Here is an 8,021-nt window from a genome sequence, read left to right on the forward strand (position 1 = left end):
GTTTTGACGTACCTTAGGAAATAGGCCGAAAATTAAATCCTCTTTTGTCTGCTTGTCCCGCTCCACAATTCCTGTTCAGTTCTTTTTTCTAGTTGGAAACAGTTTAGGGCTGACTGTGGCCATTTGGTTTTAATTGGAAACTGTCTCTTTAAATTTCAAGGAGATCTGTGTGCATGCATAGTAGAACCCTCCAAGGGTGGGGCTCGGGTGCCCACTAGCTCAGGCACGCCTATAGTCACCAGAATGGAGGTGCACAGACAGTAAGGGACCAATGAACAGATACCAAAAGAAAAGAATGTCCACACCTTTATCTCAGCGGTTCTGCCAGGGGTCTGTGGCCACTCTGATCCTTTCCCCACATGGTCTCACCCAAGATGGTGGCTCCTGGAGCAACCCAGCGTCCTGGACTAGAAAGCAACAGATTTCTTGCTTCTGCCACAAATTCCCCCAGCTGTGAGCCTCCAACCTTCTAAGTATTCCTTTATATGTGGTTCAGAGTTCTGGAACCATCCCCTAAGCCTGCTTGGTCGGGTATTTTGTGTTGTTGTTGGCGGAGCTCTCTGCTAAACATCCACCCGATCCACCATCTTGTTTGTTCTCAGTTGTCTCCATTTTGAAAGATAATTTTAGCCATTTGAGCAGATAAACATGGGAAGGAGTCACAGCAGATGAGGTAGACAAACTCAGCTGACAGATTGGCCTTCTCCTTCATGTCAAAGGAGTCCAGAAGTAGGCAGGTAGTCCTAGTTGTTTCAATAACTCCATCATCATCAAGGTCTCAGGCTTCCGCTATCTTTCTGCTTCACTGTTTTACACAAAGTTAGCCTCATAGATACAAGATGGCTGCTGTCATTCCAGCTACTATGTCTCTGTTCTGCACAGCAGAAAGCAAAAGGGAATAATGGGGAAAAGGCATACCTCCCAGTCTAGACACTCTTCTTTAATTAATGGATTAATGCACTGGACTGCAAAGTCTCTTGGAACTGCAATGTCGGCAGTTCAAGATCACCAGCTGCTCCTTGGAAACCCTATACAGGGTCGCTATGGGTCGGAACTGACTCGACAGCACTTAACAACAATCCCTATCTATTACATATTTATTATTGACACTCTGGGGATAAAGCACTCGACTGCAAGGTCAGTTGGAACCATGAGGTAGGTGGTTCAAACTCCCCAGCCACTTCTTGGAAATCCTCTACAGGGTTACTGAGTTGGAACCCACTTGATGGCACTTAACAACAACAACATTCCTATCTATTCCATAATTATTATTCATTCTTTAAAATGTACACTGGACTCCTAGTGTAGCGCTGAAGGATCAGCACTCAACTGTGAACCACAAAGTTGGCAGTTCAAACCTACCAGCTGCTCCTCAGAAACAGGGTTGCTATGAGTCAGAACTGACTCGATGGTACTTAACAACAATATATTACAGAAGGCTAGAAACCTGTAAGGATTTTTGTTTTTAAGTTGAGTACATTGCTAACCTCATTAATCTAGGGTTTCTAAGAGTCCACATGGATCAGGGATGGCCGTGTAGTAATAGCACTGGACTGCTAAGCAAAAGGTCTACAGTTCAAACTCATGAGTGGCTCCAAAGGAGAAAGATGAGGCATTCTGATCCTGTAAAGATTTACAGCCTTGAAAACACTATACAGGGTCGCTATGAGTTAGAACTGACTCGATGGCACCTAACGACAACAAGAGTACAGAAGTTAGGAGTACTGGTGTGGCATTGGACTGCTAACTGAAAGTTGTTGTTGTTGTTGTTGTTGTTGTTAAGTGCTGTCAAGTTGGTTCCAACTCATAGCAACTCGGTGTAAGGTTCCCAAAGAGTGACTGGTGAGCTTGAACTACCATCCTTGTAGTCCAGTGCATTAAGCCACAGTGCCACACCAGAACTGGCAGTTCAAATCCACCAGGAGCTCTTTGGAAACTCTATACGGGGTCACTATGAGTCAGAACCAACTTGATGAAACTTACCAACAATAAAGCCATTTCATAGGAAGGTTAGTAACACCCAACTGTATACACCTTATATTATCAATACAGGGTTCAAACTCACCAGCCACTCTTTGGAAACACTATACAGTGTCTCTATGAAGCAGAATCAACTCGACGTCAGTTAACAACAACAATAATCGATAGATACAGTGTAGACTTCCAGTCTGAACATAGTGACAAAAATTCAGCCCTTGTCATCCATGTATCCATAGCTTCCTGACTATCTCATTATAATAATATAATGAGCATGCTGTGCTTTCACTACTGACCATTTTGATGGTTGAGATACAACATGGTTTAGTAGAAAAAGTAGCATCAACTTTGCTGTCAAACAGACTTGACTACCCACATCTTGTTGTTGTTGTTATGTGCCGTGGAGTCGGTTCTGACTCATAGCAACCCTGTACAGGGTTTCTGAGGCTGTAAATCTTTATGTGAGCAGAAAGCTTCATCTTTCTCCCATGGAACAACTAGTAGTTTCGAACTGCTGACCTTGCGGCTCGCAGCCAGATTCGTAACCACTACGCTAGGTTCTTTTATCTCTCTAAGACATGCATTTCCCACCCTGAAGATGAAAATCATAACAGGAAGCTTTAGAGGCATTTTTGAGGTTGTGGGAAGTCCTAGTGGCACCATGTTCAAGCACTCAGCTGCTAACTCAAAGGTTGGCAGTTCCTCAGGAGATAGATGTGGTAATCTGCTTCTTTGAAGATGGCCGTTCTACTTCATCTTATAGGTTCCCTCTGAGTTGGAATGGGTTCCACAGTGGTGAGTCTGTTGTGGGTTTGATAAGGGTGGTGCCTAGTACTCAGCAGGAGCCATGGAAGTAAACTTCAACATTATTTATGCCTTCCCTGCTGGAAGGTAATTGAAGGCAGGGCAGTTTGTATCTGAGCATAAACCCCCAGTGTCTAACACAACACCGGATGCCTTGGTAAGACTCATTTCATCATCTGGCAGGCCTTCCCAGAGAGTTCGAACCTTCAGCAGTGTGCAGTCCAGCTTGCTCCTATGAAGTGAATGTCAAAGACCCACCCTACTACCCCACAATCAGATGGGAAACCAGGAACTTATGGAAACCTTGCTGGGGGCAGTAAGTGACGCTGCAGAATTCTCCTTGTTGGACATTTGAAACTTTGAAATCCTAGACACTAAAGGAGTCTTGGTGGTGAAGCAGTTAAGCTATTAACTGAAATATCGGTGGTTTGAATCCACCCAGCCACAGGAGAAAGACCTGGTGATCTACTTCCATGAAAATTACAGTCTAGGAAACCTTGTATTATTGTTCATCAGTTTCAACTCATTTCAACGCTATATAGGGCTTCCTAGGAATGAATGGTGGGTTTGAACCACCAACCTTGTGGTTAGCAGTCCAGTGCTTATCCTATAGCACAACACCAGGATGCCAGGAAACTTTACAGGGAATGCTATACCTAACTACAGACACCTACCAACTATTGTTCCTTTTCTTCTGTAATATTTTATAGTCAAATAAATATTTCTTACATGTTCAGTTTGAACCACAAGATTGGTGGTTCAAACTCACCAGCTGCTCCTGAGAAACCCTATACAGGGTCTCTATGAGTCGGAACTGGCTCTGTAGCGCTTAATAACAACAACGATATTTTATAAAGCTTCCTTTAGGTACACTGTGGCCAGTGTTTTAGATTGCTTCCTGACAAATACGTGCATGGTATAGTCCCTTCTGGGACTAGAAGTAGAGAGACCTGGCTGGTCCCATCATATGTCTCCTCCTCCTAGGAGTCCAGCTGGTTGAAGTCACACTGCGCAGTGCCAGCCATGGGTGGTTGTGGTGTAAGAAGCAGAAAGGCTGTACAAAAGCTCCTCTGACCATCTGTCAATTTACCCAAGTCAAATTTCTAAAGCCCAGGGCTTTCTGCTCTAATCTTTTGGGTTGCAAAGACTTTTCCTTTACTCCTGCCCTTTTAGCTTTCAACTACCCCAGTCTCCTCACATTGCAGACTGGAATATCAAATTGCACAGGACAAAGGAAGGTGATTTCTTAAGTGCTTTCCACACGTACCTCTCTGCGAAATGCGTGGCCCTGTCTAGTTTTTATCTCGAGATTAAATAGGATCTGTGGTACTCTTCAAGCCGGTGACTCAAGCAGACAAATCTGTGCCCTGGACTCCTTTTCTCATGACTTGCCTGGACATCACTCCTGGAGGTACTGATTCTGCAGTTTCTGCGTCCATCCTGGATACAAGCATTTAGAAAATGCGCCACATGTTATTCTGTTAGGCTCTTCCCTGACACCCCGGTTGGGAAATGCCATTGTAAACTTGTGGAGTTGTACTTGGCAATGGCTTCCAGAAATTCACTCTCTCACTGGCCACTGGTCTCAGGCCCCCAGTCCTGAGGAACTGCACTGTGATCACAGCCTTGTGGCACCATGGGATACTCAATGAGCTGTTAACTGAGAAGTCAGTGGATTGAACTCACCCACTGCTCCACAGGAGAAAGATGAGGCAGTCTGCTTCTGTAAAGATTTTACAGCCTTGGAAAACAGATTTGCTCTGCCTTATCAGGTTACTAGGAGTCCTGGTGTGGCACTGTGGATTAATGTGCCAGACTGCAAAGCTGTTAGAGCTGTAAGGTTGGCGGTTCAAGTTCACCAGCCACTCCTCAGAAACCCTATACAGGGTCACTATGGGTCAGAACTGATTCAAAGGCACTTAACAACAACAAAAATGTGGTGCTGTGGTTTAATGCGCTGCACTGCAAAGTCAGCTTGAACCACAAGGTTGGTATTTCAAGCTCATCAGCCGCGCCTTGGAACCCTATACAGGATTGCTATGGGTTGGTACCAACTCAGTGGCACTTAATAACAACCACAACAATCAGGTCACTATGTTGTATAGGATTTCCAAGGCTGTAAATCTTTGTGGAAACACAAAGCTCATCTATAAACTGGAAACAACTCAATGTCAGTGGGTTTAATTTTTTTTTTTTTTTAACATGTATGTTTATCATATACCAGACATTGTTCTAAGCTCTTTACTTGCATTAACTTTTTTTAAACACATAACTGTAGAAGTTTATTTGTCCAAAAGTGCAGAGTAACTAAAAACAACAATGAAATATACAAAGAAACTAACAGGTGAAAGCAACAGCATGAGCAGACTACAAGCTCCCTGCATTCCAGCAAGGGTAAGTAAGCCACTGCACCAACTGTTTTTACTTGAACCAACGTTTCCCTCCCAAAATTGTGCCCATGTCTGTGCATCACTGCACCTAGCAAAATGTCAAGAGTCAGTGCTAATAACAAAACCACCATATTTTTCAAAAGAAATGATATACATAGTACATTCAGAATCATGGCTTGCTTTTTCTTCCTTTTCCCCCTGAACGTGTAGGTGTTTCAATGTCTTGTCTGTCTTCTTTTATGCCAACAGCAGCCTGTTTGAAAATGATCTCATTCTCTTCATCATCACCATTCTTTTCTGTCACTTCAGATTTTCGTCTCTCTAAAGCTGAGGATTTACAAACTGGTGTAGAGCTCTGAGTTAACCGTAGGGTTCTGAAGGTCAACGTTTGAAATAATTCACTTTTTCTTTTCTGGTAAAATCAGTGAAGGAAAATCATAAACTATTCCTTTTTCTGCTAACTTCTTCCTGAGTGACTTTTCTTCATGCTTTAATTGCTTCTCCACCCAAAGCTTTTTTGTAGGTTTCCGTTTCTTGTTATACCACTTCACTGCTGGATACGATGGCTTTGAAAAGTGAACATTCTGGTCTTTGAAAAGTTCTTCATGTCCTTTTTCAGATGGTATAAAATCACACTTCAATTGTCTTACCAAAAAAGGCAGCCTTGGCAGCATCATCAGATTCAAACTCCTCAAAGGCATTTGTTGTTGTTGTTGTTGTAAATGCCATTGAGTCAGTTTCGACTCATAGCGACCCTGTATAGGGTTTCCAAAGAGAGACTGGTGCGTTTGAACCACTGACCTGGTTCAAACTGACCTTGTGGTCCAGTGCTTATATTATAGTGTTACACCAGGTATAGCCTTTGCTATTCACAGTCAATTTGATTTCTGTGTGTTCCATCTGATGAGGTTCATGTGTATAATATCATCTTTTGTGTTGTTTTTAAAAGGTATTTGCAATGAACAAATCATTGGTGTTGTAAAACTCTATCATGTGACCTTCAGCATCATTTCCATCAACAGACAGTGTTGTACTTCAAGACAGATCATGATATGTTCTTTTTGATGATGAATGCGATGACATTCTCTTCAGTTTGTCATTCCCAGCATAGTAAACCATGTGAATATCAGATTCAAAATGGCCAATACCAGTCCATTTCAGCACATTAATGCCTAGGATATCAATGTCTATGCATTCCATTTCATTTTAGCCCAGTTTTCTTAGATTCATACTTCATACATTCCATATTCCGATTATTAATGGATGTTTGCAGCTGTTTCTCTTCATTTTCAGTTGTGCTCCATCAGCAAATGAAGGTCCTGAAAGCTTTATTCCATTTGCATTGTCACGGTCAACTCTACTTTGAGGAGGCAGCTCTTCCCCAGTCACATTTTGAGTGCCTTCCAACCTGAAAGGCCCATCTTCCAGCCCTGACAATATTCTGGCGCTCTTCATTATGTTTCAGTATTCAATATTCTGGTGCTGACAGTGTTCCACTGCTATACATAAGGTTTTCAGTGGCTAAATATTCACAAGTAGCCTACCTCTTCTTCTTCCTAGTCTGGGTTCATCTGGAAGCTCAGCTGAAACCTATCCAATCTAGATGACGCTGCTGATCTTCAAAATACACATAACATAGCAACTCGCTAGCCACCATAGAACGATACAGTGGTGCCTTTTCGGGTTGTTGTTAAATGCTGTTGAGTCTGTTCCGACTCATAGTGACCCGATGTAGGGTTTCTGAGGAGTGGTTGGCAAGATTGAATCTTACATTCAAACCGACCTTATAGTCAAGTGCTTATTCTACAATGCCACACCAGGACTCCAGTAAACATGCTCTTGGTATTCTCTGCTTTTAATCAAGATCCATATGCTGTCAGTAATATCCCTCGTTCCATGTACTCTGAATTCTGTTTGAATTTCTGGCAGCTCTCTGCTGCATGCAATTTAAAAATTATCTTAAGTAACATTTTACATGCGTGTGATATTAATGATATTGTTCAATGATTTCCATAGTCTGTTGGAGTCTTTCTTTCTTTTTTAAAAAAGTTATTGTGAATGGAATGGTTTCGAGACAAGACTATCAGTTTTACATTCAACAAATCTTACACATTTGGTTTCATGTCAATGATTGCAATCCTTCCATGTAACAGCAGTTATCCTGCTTCCTCCCTGTGGTTCTTATTTCCATCCCACCCTCCTTCCCATCCCTTCTCAACTTCGTCCTTAGGGAAATGTGGCCCTTTTGATTTTGAATGACAGACAATTCCCTGGTGAGCAGACCTTATTGCTGTTTTTGTCCCTGCTATGAATCTATCTGCTGCATGGATGAAAAGTGGGCCAAGAAGGTGAATTCCTTTCTAGAAAAGTGGTCGAGGACCACAGTCTCATATTCATCCAGTCTCTGTCTGACAAGTAGGCCTAGTCTTTTTTTTTTTTTTCATAAATTTGAGTTTTGTTCCACATTTTCTTCCACTCTACAGGAGACCTTCTAAGATGGTCCCTTTCAGAGCAGTTGGTAGTGGTAGACAGGCACCATCTAGTTCTTCTGGTCTCAGAGTCATTGAGACTGTTCACATGCCCCATTAGTCCATTGGACTAATTGAACCCAAACTTCTTTAACTCTTACCACTCTTGTTTCTTCTGTACAAGGAGCGATCAATAGCTGTATCTTAGTCACTCATGAGGTTTTAAGGTCCCAGATGCTACTCACCAAAGTAGGATGTAGAACATTGTCTTTATGGACTATGTTATGCTAATTGACCATTCATTAGAATGAGCACAAACCTGGATTTCTTCCAAACTGTTGGCCAGGTAGTTTTCTTCCAAATTTCTTGACATAAATGAGTG

Source organism: Chrysochloris asiatica, unplaced genomic scaffold, assembly GCF_000296735.1.
Source record: "Chrysochloris asiatica unplaced genomic scaffold, ChrAsi1.0 scaffold00275, whole genome shotgun sequence".
NCBI classification, from domain to species: Eukaryota; Metazoa; Chordata; class Mammalia; order Afrosoricida; family Chrysochloridae; genus Chrysochloris; species Chrysochloris asiatica.